Raw genomic sequence first — 15,620 nt, 5'->3', positions numbered from 1 at the left:
GATGTTTAGAATCATTGTACATCATATTTCACTCTTCACTGACATCCTGCTGGATTTTCCCCAGTGAGAAGTTGTCTTTGCACTAAACCACTGTAAAAGCACTGTAGGTTGGACATTGTTGTTTTTTTAATTCCTTCCTCCCTGTCCCTCCCACCCCCCCTTTTTTTTTTTTTTTTTTTTTCTTTTCAGAAAGCTACTTCATGTTGCAAAGATCATCAGATGAAATGAATGCAGCCCAGCTGGGATTTGCTGGAAATGTGTTCAGCTTGGCAACACCTCTCACAGAGTAGCTTGGTCCCTAAAAGCTTTGTTTAAAACGATGAAATGAAAACAAAGGAGACATAATTAGCTGGTGTGTAATAATAGAAAAGGCTTGTATCCAGTTACTGTAAAAGTCATTTAATGAAGGGTAATCTGGACATAAGCCTGCACACTATAGCTGTAAAATATTTAAGCTTTTTAATGAGAGGGAAAATGGAGAGAAGGGTTTGCTAACGTGATTAGGAAAAATGCCTTTCATAACCATTTTTACAGGGGCTTGCAATTCCTAAACTGAGGTTTGTAGCTTTCTTGAAGCCAAAGCAGCAATAAAACTTTTATACCGCACCAACACTTAAAAGCTACATACATCACATTGGTTTTATATGTCTGAGTGGGAACATCAGCGTACTCCTTTTTATGTCTGCAAAGGGCTACACTGGCTATTGAGTAGCATCTCCAGTTTTTTCCACTTACCTCAGATTGCAGAGTGCTTGTGAATGAGCAATCATTAATCTTAAGCTGCAGTAAAAGTTGCTTTCAGTGATGTTCTTTCTCATCTCCCCCTCCTTGCTGTGTTCTATGTTCCCTCTCCTCCCTGTCTTTCTCCTTCCTGGAAAACTCCCTCTTCTCATACTCCCTGTACCCACCACTATTGGAACCAAAACAGATGCTGCGTGGTCTGAGGTGGACCAGCTGCTCTGATGTGATGAATACATACCATTATTTTTAGTCCATTCACAGTTTACTACCCAAAATGTAGTAATCAGCTGGGGATTTTCTATGAGGAGACAATCATGAATGATGTAATAAAACATTATTGTACCCCTGTGAAATATTTAGAGGTGGGATCCAGTATGATTATAATATTTACCTAACCTGAGTGCAGATGTGTCTAAGTTTTTGTTACTTATGCCTGGGAGGGAGGGATAATCCTGTCCTCCTGCAGGGAACAGCTTCTCTCTAATCAATGGAGAAAGGTGGACACCTGAGAAAGGTGGACACCTCTAAAAACCTCCTGGGTTATAGGTGTTCCTCTCTTCGTTCAAGAAAATGAATGGAGTCTCAGAGTAGTACACCAGATTTCCCATTTTTTTCTAAGATACAGGAACGTCAGAGAAGGGCCACACGGTGCTGAGACGGTGTATATGGTTACGCATATGGCTGTCTGAGACCTAGCGGGGGCAATAATGGAGACAGACCGGTTTCCACCTTAAAGCTCTCTGTGGAAAGTCCGATGCCCAAGGATAGCAGGGTAGCCACTGGTAGAGCCTTCCCTGCAGTTGTCTGGGCCAGTGGCTGGGGGGAATGGGAAGGAGGGCTTGGTGATGGGGAGGAGCTGCTGGGCAGTGGTTGGGAGTTTTGCCACTGAAAGTTTTCGGGGTAAAAGGAAGAAAGTCCTGGGAGTTCATGTGTCCCCATTGTGCCAAAACATCGCCCAAGCAATGCTTGCCTGGCTAGCTCATGTGCGCTGCCATTGTTCAGCTGGCTTCAGCTGCGCTCTTCCCCTTGTTTCCTAGCTGCCTGTTTTCAAGGGCTCCGTGGATTGCACTCATTATCAGTACAGCCAATTAGGGTAATTGTTGCCATTATTTCAGTGATATCTCACAGAAATAACATGCTTACAGACACAGCTTTCTCACTCCTTCAAAGTCATCAGAATTTTAGCTTAAAGGTTTTGCTTAAGCATATAAATAATATTTGTTGGTCTGTCCCTCGCATTCTTGCAAATTCTTCGTTTAAGCTTCCATGTAGGAATGGAAATAATAAATATTCATGTATTTCTTCCTACCTTGATATGCTAATTCTGGTGTGAATGGTAATCAAGAAGCAGCTGAAAAAGATGACTCGATTCTGGTATTATTTATGAATCCTGAACTGAAGTATTGGGCTGGAGGTATGTGACGACGCCAGTTAAGAGTGATTTAACAATCACTGCAATGAATTGCTCTCTAGAGATATATTCTTGGCTTTATTCATTGTATAAAATCGTTTAAGGTTACTGAATTCCCTATTTATTACCTCAGTGAGTTGTCTCAAATTAGGTGAAACTGGTTCTTTCTTTCCTGCCTCTTTCCCAGCCTTCTAAATAAGGTGCTGAACTCAAGTGCTTGAAGTTGAGCACCTAATAGTCTGATTGGCTTCAGTGAGTTAGTTCAACAAAGCCTAAATGTTTGTAACTCTGGTGGATCTTTAATAGTTACCAGTTTTGTAGTATAAACTGAGGAGTTGATTTCCGAGCGAGCTGGATGGATGCTCAAGTTGACTCATTTAGTGTTTGAAGCAGAGTCACAAAAATACTTCCATAATATTGGAGAATTAAAGAAATGCCTAAAATTAATCTCAGACACCAAGACTCCCACAGACTTTGTTTGAAAAAGCTTCATATTTGAAAAAGCTGGGACAGAAACCTGGATTTTGTCACGTATCTTGAGCAGAGATCCAAGCAGATGTACTATACCTGATATCGGTGAAATGGGTGGAAGTTTGGATTTAAATTTCACATCGGAATTCTGAGAGGTGGATTCATCTCTGCACAGAATATTAATGCAAAAATATGGAGTCACAACTCTTTCTCAGTCAATTATTTCTACAGGCTGAATATCTCAGGACTCTGCTATTGATTTCAGTGGCAACAGGGACCTGCTTTCATCAGCAGCAGAAGCTGACCAAGTTAGAAAAGTAGCAGCAGGTCGAACCAAACCAGTCACATTAAACTAACCTCCATGATAAATGCTTGAAGAAAAGACAAAAGGCAGCTTGAGCTACTTCTAAATTGGTAACTCTCATCAGCGTCTGTAAAGTCTGTCATGCACCATACTGCGTGTTTGCTAGGTGTCATACAAATGGTCAGAATTTTTTTTTTTTTATTTTTAGCATTTCCATGCTAAAGCAAAATGAAAGATCAGAAAAACATATAACCCAACTATAGCCGATTTCCCATGTCACGAACTGGTCTCCATTTTTAATAACTATGAAATGGTGTTTGTCATATTGACAAATCTTGACTGCTGAAAGATCAAATGACCTTTGAATGTAAGGGGTTGAAAAGACCAGATGCTCAGAATTGAGTTAATTGTAGATTCAAAGTGCTTAAAGCTAAAAGCTGAAAGACTGAGTGTTGTCTTTTCTCATTCAATGTTGCAGGTCACTGAGGTTACATGCTCTAACTATGCGAAGGCTCTATGAATATGAAGGCTTCTCTTCTTCCTTTTCATCTAGCGGCTTGGTAGCAGAATAACCCATATGGTTATAAATTACAATTTTCTTTTCAAATGGCTGGAAAAATGTGAAGGGCTAAATTTAAAACATGGATTCAAATATGCCCGGTTTCAAGCTCTTTAACATGGGAACTGTGGGGATTGTGTTTAACTGGTGGTAGATGGCACTCAATTAAATAATATCAGTTTGGCTCATGAGCTGCAGCATCACCAGATGTACCCATAAACTGCAAGCATCCTCTTTATTCTGTTTCCCCGTCAACACTGAGTAGGTTAAGGAAGAATATTTGCCTAAGTGGTCAAAAATTCTCCAGTCCATACAATGAGAAAAGTTAGTAAAAATGGTGTAAAACATACAATATAATTAAATATGACTTCTCGACTCTCTTCCTAATAGGCTTACTGTAAACATATCATGACAGTTTTCAAACAGTGTTTTCTGTTTGTGAGATCAGTTGCTTATCATCTGATTGATTTTATCATGTGGAGGGGGTGGTTTGCCAGATTTGACACATGATATTTGTTCTGGGCCTACATTAGCTGGACCCAAATCATGAGGATGATGGAGGCTGCGGAATGCAAACCTATTTTTGTGCTTGCTCTTGAGCAGTCCTAAGGAAAGTGATATTCAATGCATCAGAGATTTATTCAGTCTCATTATTGCTATTTCACCCTGCTACAAGAAGGGCCTGAGTGGGGAGGACTCTGAGAATGTGAGAGTTTAATATTTCTTGTTAAGGATGTGCAGAGACAATAGAAGGAAGAGTGGGACCTCTGCCAGAGGTGTCAGGGGGAGAAAGCAGGTCATTGATGCCTTCTATCAAAATGACAACTCCCAGTAGGAGTTCCTCATCAGGGACTGCTGGGGAGCAGTGGAAAGGTAGTCAATTTTGTTGGTGACGGGGGTGATCAGGAGCTGGCATTGTATCCGTCGCACCCTCCCCCAGCTGTACTGCTGTATGACCTGCTGGTGGGAAACACACTGTACAAAGACAGAGGCACCGCTGGCATGGTAGGAGTCCTGCAGAAGTTTAGATATGTCAGGAAAGCACTGACAGCCTGTGCTTTTCAGATTTGGTAACCAGCTGATGCATGGCTTGTTTAGTGGTGCTATGAGGGTAGCAGGCCTTTACATGCTGTTTTGTGGTGGTGAAACTAGTTAAATGTATGCTTCTCAGAAATTGGTTGCCTTGCTACTGCTGAAGTTTGCATGTGTTTTTATTACTCTTCTTATTTCAGGAAGGAGATTGTAAGAATTATGTCTGTTTCAGCACCTCTCTCAAACTTAAAGATGCTATTTTTGCTCTGGCTGGCCCTCAGATCCAGGTGAAAATCACATATGTTCCTGGTTGACTACTGTTTGGGGAACCTGCTCTGGTTCTCGTGGTCTATGGGTGAAGGACTTACCACAGCAGGACCAAGAGGGGGACTCTGCAGATGAGGTAGCAAGGACCTAAGTTACCTCCACATAGCCAATTTCATTTAACCTTTCAGCACATCTTTTAGACCTTGGTGCTTTAGGACTATTTCCGTAACTGTCTAAAAGTCAAGTGTCGAGCCTAAACTAGTTAGACAACGTGCCTCTAGACCCTACTGCCAGTGGAGGGAAAAAGAGAGGTGATCCATCTAGCCTGTTTTATATAGACAGACTTGACCCTCTCTGAACCATCTCATGCTTCTGTTCTTTACGAAAGGATTTGGTGGCTTCACCATTTCTAGTTACCAGAGCCTGAGCCTCAGCTTTGCCATGTGTGTTTACCAGACTAAAAAGATGTGCTGTCCAACATTGAAACACTCCACAAAGTGTCCCTGCTGAAGATGGACTTGGAGGTGGTTTGCTGCCATTCTCATGTGAGGGAGTGGTAGCACAGATAGAATTTAATCTATAAACATTTTTTCTTAAATGTAATCCAAGTGTGCACATTTAAAGTGCTTTCCAGATTCTGGCCTTATTGCTGTCTTCATGGGAGATTTTTACACTGCAACTGTTTTCTCCCTAGACACAAAAGGTATGGGTTGTCTGTAACATATGATGACACATTTCGCTAGAGGGACAGAGATGAGTGTTTTACTGAAAAAAGACCCTGTTAAACAACCTCCATCTTCCCCTTTGCAAAATGGGCAGTTATTATTAAGTTATTTCTGTGAATGTCCCTGCTATAATGTGTTTTCTTTTGCATTTAAACTTGATCAGTAACTCTTCATTAGTGCTGTTAGATCCTTAGGAGGAGCAATCCATTGCACTAACTGGCTGAGATGCCAGACACAGAAGCTGGCACAGAGTGGAACTCAGATGGTCACTATCTGCTTACTACGCAGCCTGCCAGGAGTGGTATTCACCAGGAATATATGAGTTGTTTAACACATCTTTACAAAAGAGGACATATTTTCTCGGTGCTCATACCTGTTCCTGTCTTTTCAAATGTACACTCACTTTTCACTTTGTCAAAAAGTTTGTTGGACCTTTTAAAGTCTCTGCTAAAATACCTTATTCTTGGTCGTGAGAGGTCATGCATTTTTATACAAAGCCCTGGGATTTTTGGGTGCTGAATATTCCCGGATTTCAGTATCTACCAATGTTGGAATTTTTGAGTGCTTCAATCCAAAAGAAATATGGAAACATACCTTGATGTAGGCACCAAGAAAAGGATTTATTTCACCTCTAAAAGTCAGTTGTCCATTTGAAACTAGTTGTCTTTCTTCGTCTCTAATTAACAGAAAGAGAGCCATATCACAAATCTTTCTAAGACACTTACCTTAGTGCCAAGTAGGTCATTCTTTGGAATTACCTTTCTCTCTACTGATTTTAGAGATGAATTCCCCCCTCCACCCCCGCTTCCCATTGTTTTCCCCTTGATGTCAGTGGGAAGTTGGATGTTGACATAGAAATTAAGCATCTAAATATCTTTATGGATCTAGATCTAAGGTGGAAAATTTTGTTTGATGATGTTTCTCTGTGTTCACAAGTATCATCTTACCTTTTATTTGCACAGGGCAGAGGAGAAAATTCTCTACATAAATCCTTTTCTCAGAAAAATACTATGATCAGCCAAACACCAGTAATTGTGTTCTAAATTTTATGGCCTCAGTTCTACTCTTTAAAGTATATTTAGAATAGCATATTTAGCTACATTTCTTCTCTTGCCGTTAGGATGCCAGGCACACCAATAGAACTATATGAATAATAAATTATAATACTGTTTATCATCTAAATTGTTATCGTTTAGAATTTTTCTCTCAAGTGTTTCTTCTAGAAATCTGTTCAACCCTCCCTGATGACACATTTGGATGAACATTTTTCAACTGTGAATGCCTAAAGTTAGTCATCTAGATCTATATTTAGGCACAAAAATGAATGACCTGATTTTCAGAGTTGCTGATTACTTATTTTGACGCATTAATATGAATTTAATAGCTTAGCTGTAGGTGCCAAAGTCTTAAGAATGTTATTTTTTTTCCCTGTGCATAACTTGTCTATCAAACTGCAGAACACATGCAGAATTAGATTACTAATGAATGATGACAATATACCATATAAAAACAATGTTACATTGATTCATTTATTTGTTTACATGGTTGAGCAGGCTAATTTTATGCACAAAGTCCACGATGAAAGTTGATTTGTAGTGATTTGAACAGAAAAGCATATATTTCTCCCATTTCATATCAAGGCAATGGTGAATTCTCTGTGAAGAAAGCACATCCTCTGGTTGTTCTTTGCCGTATGCCAAAGAGAAATATAATCCAAAGACATTTTGCTCATTCTATCAGAAAACCAAACTCAGCTTTTCCTGATGACTTTCATTATGTTAAAAATTGAGAAAAACTGGATACTGCACAATAAGTTGATGCATATTGTAAAACAAAAGCCTTTCAGAAAACATTAAGAGCCATATGTTCATTTTAGAGATACATGTTTCCACTTTGAAATATGGCTTCCTTGCTGTTTAAAGACTCAATTCATTAAAGGGCTTGGCTACTTACATTAACGGGTCATAAGCATTTGCTTAAGGGCATTGCTGAATAGGAGGGGAATAGCCTGATTTGCTATACCTTGTCTAGCTGAGTTTGAGAAGGTCCCTAAACGACTTTGAGGATGCCCACGACTACTTAGAGAATAAGGACTGTTGAACTGCAGTGGGAATGGTGGGATCTAGACTTTAAAGATAAGGGTGATAAAGACCCTTTGTTTAGCATGTTGTCCTATTCTCTGTTTTCACATTGAGTTATTCCTGATACACACAAGGGTTTTTGCAAAGGCAGAGATGAAATGAGGATCAGCTGCTAGGTTTCCTCATCTTTAGGAGCTGGTTTCCGGGCCCTGATCCACCAGTGGGGAGATTCCTAGGAGCCACAGGGGCAGTGGCTGCAGGATCCCAACTACTGCGCTTAATTTGTTTGCCAAAAACTTAAGAAGAACGGCTTGAATAAAAGTAAGCTGAGTGAGAACTGCACAGCTCCACCTGACATTATATTGACAGCAGGTGGTAAATGTGGATGGAAGTGCCTGACTATTGCTGAATAAAGCACACAGTCCCTTCAGCATCAGCAGCTGTGTGATCACTGGGGAGTTGTTTGGTTACATGTGTTTTTTCACATCTGTCATTTTAACTAAATTGGTGGTCTAAATGAATAGTGTCATGCACAGGAACTTTACATGGATTTATGACAGCTGAAATGTATAGCGCCTAGAGGATTTGGGGTCCGTGAAGCAGTGAATGGATTTCAGAAAGGCATGATTTTCATCTGTGGTAGATATAAGCTTGATCCATTATTCATCACGCTATGCAAAAGAGAATTGCACATTGGGTTCACAGGGCAGTCTTCTGGCATTTCAGAAAGAAGAAAAAGGAATTTAAGAAAAAGATTTATATGTTTATGTTGCCTCAGTTTATGATGTGAGCAAAAGAAGTCCAATTTCCTCCTAATTAGATTATAACAGGTGCAAGCAAATCCAACAGAAGGGAAGCTGTTTGTATAATATCTGTACAGCATTTGGTGAGAGTGTAGCAGGGAAATGGGAAGCATCTCTCAGCCGTGCTTTTCCCCTCTTATGGTCTGACACCTGCCATGTGCTCTGCCATCAGACAGCAGTGCTACTGGGCTCGGTGAGGTGGCTTCGCTCCGGCTCACGTAGCGCAGCTGAGTTCAGCTGAACCAGCTGTGAGCTTTTGAGGCTCAATTCACACTGCACCTTGTTCTTCTGAGAGCTGTGTTGCCTTAGGTGCTCCTGCTCCCTCTCTTGCACACCCTGTTTCACACAGGCTCCGGTCCATCGCTGTCACCTATGTGGGAAGCACGGCAGTCCTTGCCACTTCTCCACTGCTGGTCCTGCCTCCTGTTCTGCTTCGCTCCCCCAGCCAAAGAGGCAGCAAGCAAAGGGTAGCACAGCCTGCACACGGACATGTCCTCCTCCAGCCTTTTAAGCTGAGGTGAAGGCTTGGGGAGTGTCACGCATTCTGCTCTGTTACCACCACATGGTACTACCAGCAGAGTGATGTGGTGGACGCTTGGAGGCAGAAACCTCTGAAAGTGTCAAGAACTGCTAGAACTTGCCTATCAGAAATTTTATGTTGTCTTGGTATGTACAGATGGTGAGGGTTATTCTCCTTTCTCCTCAGATTTGCACTCGTGAAGCTCTATTGACATCCCTCTGATATACTTCTGATAATGAAAACAGAGCCCAGATGGGCAAATACTGAACAAGGGGTGTAAGAAGATGGATGTTTGACCCCTGATTTTAAACAACCCAGGGAGAAATGTTACTTCAATTTAAGTAAAAGCTAATGAGTTGAGAAATTTTCATTGCATTTTAAAGGAGGGGCAGGTTTTCTACTTCCATTTTGAGTTTATAACTTGATATGAAAGAAAGGTGAAGATCTACTTTTTAATTAAACAACTGAAGAGATCAGAACAGAGATCCTGTTTGACTAGGATGCTAATTCTGTTCTTTAAAAACTGCGACTGAAACAGAAAATCTAGAGGATTAATTTATGATTATTAAGGAGAAATGCACAGAATCATTCATGATGGTGGGCTTAATAATTTCTTGGGGGCCAAAATGAACTATTCTGATGGCATATAGTTTATTTGTGAGGAAAGAACATCTATTTCTGTGTAAATACATTTTACCACTGCTTCAGACTCCTAGTGAGATCATAATGGTAAAGCAGTACAAATACTGTCTCAAACTGGCAGAAACCAGCCTGGCATGAAATTCCAAACCCAATGGCAAACTTCCACAGGCTATTGGAAATTAGCTGCTGTTCCACTAAAACAGTGATTGGGAGTATGTCTTATGGGAAGAGGCCTGAGTTTTTAATATGTAGATGTGCAGATGGGTCCTTGTCGAGTTTATGGCATGACACTCGTTTACCTTCAGGGAGAAGCTGAAATCCAAACTGTAAAGAAAAAACAGGTTCCACCAACAGGCTCTGTGAAAAAATGTATTTGTTTTCAGATATTGGTCTTGACTATTCAGAAAGGCATGCGAAGAAGTGCATTTACAGCAATTTATGGCTAGATAAGTGAACATTATAATTCTGGGTTTTTTTACAACTCAGGTTTTCTCTCTGGTTCTCTTTCCTTTTTACCATCATTTCCTCTGGTGCTGTTTTTGATACATATTTTGAGAAATTACTCCAGACTTGTCTACATAGAGATCTATTAATAGCTATTCATTCTCTAGGCAGGTGCTCTAATTCCATCGACAGGGTGTCTTTTTTTGAATTAGCTTAGTTCAAGTCAGAGTGGACTTAAACTAATTCAGACTAAGTCACCCCTATTTTGAAATAAGAGAGCCTATCCAAAAATTGATTGAGGAAAGACTTACTTTTCTTTATAGTTGACACTATCTCGGTCTAAATACACTTTGTCGTGTAAACAAGCCCTGGGAGCATGCCATGTGTTCTGAATTACATTTGCAAGCTTTTGTGAGTACTCCAACGCATGTTCATGTGCAATTCAACCTACAGCAATTCAAGATGTTATCAGTTCCCCATCTTTTCTGCTGTTTATCACAGCGGTTCTGTCAGAAGTTCCTGCCAGGGTGGCAGATAGCAGACAGGAGCACTGGCTCATTCAAGTCTTACCGCTCCAGTTCAAAGGGTACCGGTTTCACTCACTAGTTATGCCAGACTGTGAACTGGAATGTGGTTGAGGATGCACGTTCTGTTCCTTTGACTCTGTTTTGGGGGTGCTAAAATGTTGCAGGGGGGCAGCTGGATGCAGCACCTTCTTCAGCTGCTGCAGCGAGATTAACCAGGCACAAAGATTTGCCAGAAGATGCCTGAGAGCTGGCGCGGCTCAGTAGCTCACCCTGGGCTCTGGGCATTATAGGTTTGTGTTATTTCCCCGACCATTGTATGAGTGACCTTGCATAGTGTCTTTGATATTTTTCTGTGAAAGGTGAATTTATAAATTGGCCAAATTGGATCAGATTTTTCTTGAGATCAACAAGAGAGCTTTTTCAACCCCTGCACTAGGTTAATTTGAATATCGGGTTCCTCTGAAAGCCAGTGAGGCTGTTCAGAATTCTGCCAAAAAATAGCATTCAGGAGAACTGTCTGTTCTCTTTTAACCTTGTTCTCAAAGCAACAGCAACAAAAAATCATTCTGGTCCTCCTGAGCCTTAAAAAAACATTAAGGCAAGCGCTGAGCTCAGACACTTGAAATTCAGCTGTATTACAAAGGACTGAAAATGAGGCATTTGCCCTGGTAAATGCTTAATAGAGGGGTCATTACCTGTGCTCTCTCTATGACTGGATTAAGCTCACTGCAGCTGAGGATGGATTGGACTAATAAACTCCGAAGCCTACAGAAAGCCTGCAGTAATCAACGGTGGGGAAAGCAATCAACGTGCACGTTATAGTGTGAGCATTACTGTAGGAAGGCTTTCCTTGCTCAAGGGTCCCCAGGGCAGGGAGAGGGTGGGCTGCTTGGGCTACTCTATTTTCTTCAGAATCTCTTGCTTCAGTTGTCTCAAAAATTGAAAGCAGGTGTGTTAATTTGTTCTGAGAAGCAGGCTGAGTTGCATAATAGCAACTGCAGGTGATACAGAGCCTATCCCATCCTGATGTTTGCAGAAATCTGGCTTGCCACTATAGTTACAGTTCAGGTCAATCAGCTGCAGAGAACATCTCTGAGCATGACTCTCCTTCGTGCTGCCCAATATGCACGTTCTCCTGTGGTCCGTTTATTTATTTCTAGGAGAGCAGAGCTGCTTTGGCATTGCTTGCAGTTACCATTATGGAAAGTGTGTATCTGCTCAGAATGGATTATTGTGTCCATTGCAAAGCCCAAAGCATGCATGTCCATGTCTACAGGTACAGCAAAATAGAACATTTTAATAGTTTATAAAACCAAATGACAACTTTCATTTCTAGGGTCAAGTGTTATCTGGAAGTGAGCTTTCTTTTCACTGATCCCTGAGTGATGAATGTAGCTGAAGAGGAGGGACTACTCATGTGAATAGCTGCTCATCTAGTCTGTTTGATCATGGCCAAGTTGCTATATAGCCTATCGCACATATGAATGCAGCATGTTTATGCCGCACAATGTCGGGCTGTTTGAAGATACAATGGCCACACCTTGATCCTGGATATATTAATGCTCTGATGATGCTCCAAGGAGGCTGAGTAGGTGTAGGGTGAGTTTAACTCTGTGTGCATGCCACAGGAAAGGCATGAGAATATTCTCCTTGCCTGGGAGCAATGAGGCCTTTGAAATATATGTTACAGGCCTCCTTAGGCATATCAAATATTAATGTGAAAATATTCACAATGCTAATGGCTAAATAAAGCTGCAGCTGTGTCCAGCTGATAGTCTATAGGTTTCCTCATGTCTTGTTCCAACTCAGATATTTTCCATATCATCTTCATTGTGATACCTGGCTGAAGATGAAGACCTGAAGGAGGACCTTTTTCCTATCATATTAACCCCAGAAGATTTTGTCTTTTGAAGACTAAGTGGTCATTAACGGTTTTGGTATTATTGAACATATCGCACTTTGCATTTGTTTGGCCCATATAGGGCGAAGAGATCCTCTTTGAATCTGTGAGAAGGAAAGTATTAGCAGAACTACTGTGAAAACCCATTTCTCTTCACCTCCTTAGGCTGGCCAAGGCAACTCTGGGCTGAGATTCAAAACAGCTAGAAAGGATAAGAAGCAGAGGACCACATCATTTGCAGATGGGTTTATCATGGGGAACAAGATTTTTTGCTTTCCAGTCCCTTCACTCTGCACAACGCGGTGTGTGCATTTTTAGTTAAGTGGTCACTGAACGCTTGCCGCCTCCTGGCTGGGCTAGCCGCATTTCTTGTTCACGGAGCAGCTGGGGCTGTCGGTGCATGAGGCTGGTGCTGCTCTGCGAGTTGACAGAGGCAGCAGTTTGCCTGGAACGTGCAGAGCCATAAAAGCAGCTGGGAGCCTTTTGCCTCTGGCCGAGTGGCTGTATTTATATTCATCAACTAGAGGCATGTGCAGGCATTAAAGAAATGGCTTTTTTTTTTTTTTTTTTTAAATAAAGGTCTTATTGTTGTTTGGACGTGTGATATGGTGGTATGTGGAGCAGATGTTTCAAGGACCTTTCTGTACTAAGTCTGTATTATATAGGTGCCTGTAAGTGTTGGGATTGGTATTAATGATTCAGACCATGTTTCTCTGTTCCCTGGGATTGCAGACATATGTACGAAGGACAAGTCTTTCTGCAGGAGTAGGCATTCTCATAATTGGATACGTTTTTAAGGGAAGGGACAAGAACTATATGCAAGACTCTTGAGAGCTTCGACTGCAGTGTACTGAAGGGCTAAACAAATAGCTGCTCAGATGAGAAGACAACCCTTATTAGGCTGGGGTCTTTCCTAATTGTGTGTCAACTTTTACTTTTGAAAATAGATTTATCTGCAACATAATGTCAAAGTAAATAACTTCTTTCAATGTCGTGCTGGCTGTGTTTCCAAGAAGCCTTTTGAAGGAGCGGTTATCTGTTGTCAGCAATAACGTGCCCCCTGCCTTGTCATTGCCCCAGGTTATTGTTGAGCAATTAGTCTTTCCTCTTTAAAAGCATTTGCATGCAGGTTTCTTCTGCCTTTATACATGTGGGTAGCCATCCATGCAAATCTATCATAATCCCAGTGCAACAGCACACCTCTTTCCTAGCCTGACTGTCCTCTGACCTTCCTTCTCCCAGATGTGTTCTTCTGCCTTTCTTTGCCATTCTGTATGCATTCTCTCTGGTTTTGTTCTTGTTTCTTTTAATTAAGTAATTAGTGCTTTTCCTTAAGTGTCCTTGCAATGGGATTTCATTCTTACTCATCACCCCAGCATATTTTGATACTGCTGTCCATGTTTTGTATATACACACTTACGCGTCTTCTAGATTTTGCTTTCCATGCATTCTGATGTTCTCTAACAAAATGTGCCAGGTTTCATCTATGCTCTCTTCTTTTTGCCATCCTCTCTCCCTTCTGCCTGTTGTCTTCCCCTTCTTACAGACCAGGACTATACTTCCTTGATTTCTTTTGGCTTTGAACTCACAGGCAGATTATGGCTAGACACGATTAACTTATCCAAGAGTCTGTAGGTTGCTTTGTTTCAGCGTAACAAGTTCTTCTGCTGAGCCACAGAATCTGTGGCAAATCATTTCTCATCCTTCTGTCTGGCGTGTCCCTCACCTGCTGTCTTCTTTCTCTTACATCTTTCTTAGTGAAGGTCTTTATTTTTTGACATTATGGATATTTTTTTTTCTTTCAGTTTTGGCAGCTTGATCAGCTTGGTTTGTGTCAGCAGCATTTTTAAAGGTGTAAAGGAAATTTCGCCCTCTCTGCAAATAGGACTCATTTTTTCATTTTGCTGCAGGAAGATGCCCTTTTCCTACAGTCTCAGAAAACTGAGGCTCACCCTTACTAACACCATTTTTTAAACTAGGTGTTAATATTTCTCATATGCTTTCCTATTTCGGACATGGCCCAGGGGATGGTTTTTAAAACACTAATCTGACATTCTACTGATAAAGGGATTAAATGGAAGTATTTGCATAATGTCTTCCAAAAAGATGGGCTCTGTGATAGATGACACCAAAATATATTGCATAAGAATGTGAATCCCTTGGAGGGGGAAAAAGTGCAAGTAATTTGTTAAGAGATTAGCAGAGTAGAGCAGACCTATGTCGGACAGTGATATTGTGAAATAGTCGGATGTCATGATGTCAATTGTTACACAACATCTTACTGAAGAGAGATGCCCACCCTAACTTCATTGTTTCACTAGGGGATGATCCTATAACCAAAGGAGCCCAGACTGGTTAGCTTCAGAAAGAACCATTTTGCACCATGTTCAGAAAAAAAAAAAAAAGGAATATTAGCTGTTATGTTCTTCTATCACAGGATGAATTTGAATTAATATTTTCTCCATCTTTTTGGCTTTACTTCTGAAATACAGGTTGGTGGGAGGGGGGATTTAACAAGCTTTAGGCAAGCTTTGCTAAATCCGTCCACAGCATACAGGGTACTGGACGACATGCACTAGAATGCCGATTCCATGAGGCTCGGAGTCTTATCGTGTCTGCAGGCAAAGAGTAGAAACGCTTTTACATTAGACTTGCAAAATGTAATGTGCAGTGCAATACTTTCTGCCTGAACTCTTCTGTCAAGTTAGCATGATTAGGTACTACACCCTATTTTGAATCTCCTTTTTATTTTCTGTTTTTGTTTTAAGAAAGTGTAAGTCACACACCTGTCCTGGGAATGTCCTTAACAGTTCAGAGAGAATTTGAAATTGTCACATCAGCTAGAATAAATATATTATAGATAGAACAAAGATACATAACGTACATTCAATTCTTCATCCTGTCATTGGCCTACTAAGCTGAGACAAGTTATATCCTTTCTTTTGTCTTTCTGTTTGTATGCTTAATGGGGTCCCTGTTCCTGTAATAGTTGAGTGCCTTTTATTCTTGTTAAATGCATCTAATCTCAAAACATGACTCTGAGGCACGGAAATACTTTCTTTTCCAGATGTAGATGGGAAACTGAGATGTAGAGAGTTATGTTCATACCACCAAACATGATCAAATAATATTTGACTCCAATGACTTTGGATAGAGCCAGCAGTTTTAGAGAGCAGATGATCTGAATCACCTA

The sequence above is a fragment of the Balearica regulorum genome, chromosome 1 (assembly GCF_011004875.1).
Source record: "Balearica regulorum gibbericeps isolate bBalReg1 chromosome 1, bBalReg1.pri, whole genome shotgun sequence".
NCBI lineage: Eukaryota > Metazoa > Chordata > Aves > Gruiformes > Gruidae > Balearica > Balearica regulorum.
This window is presented reverse-complemented; position numbering follows the sequence as displayed.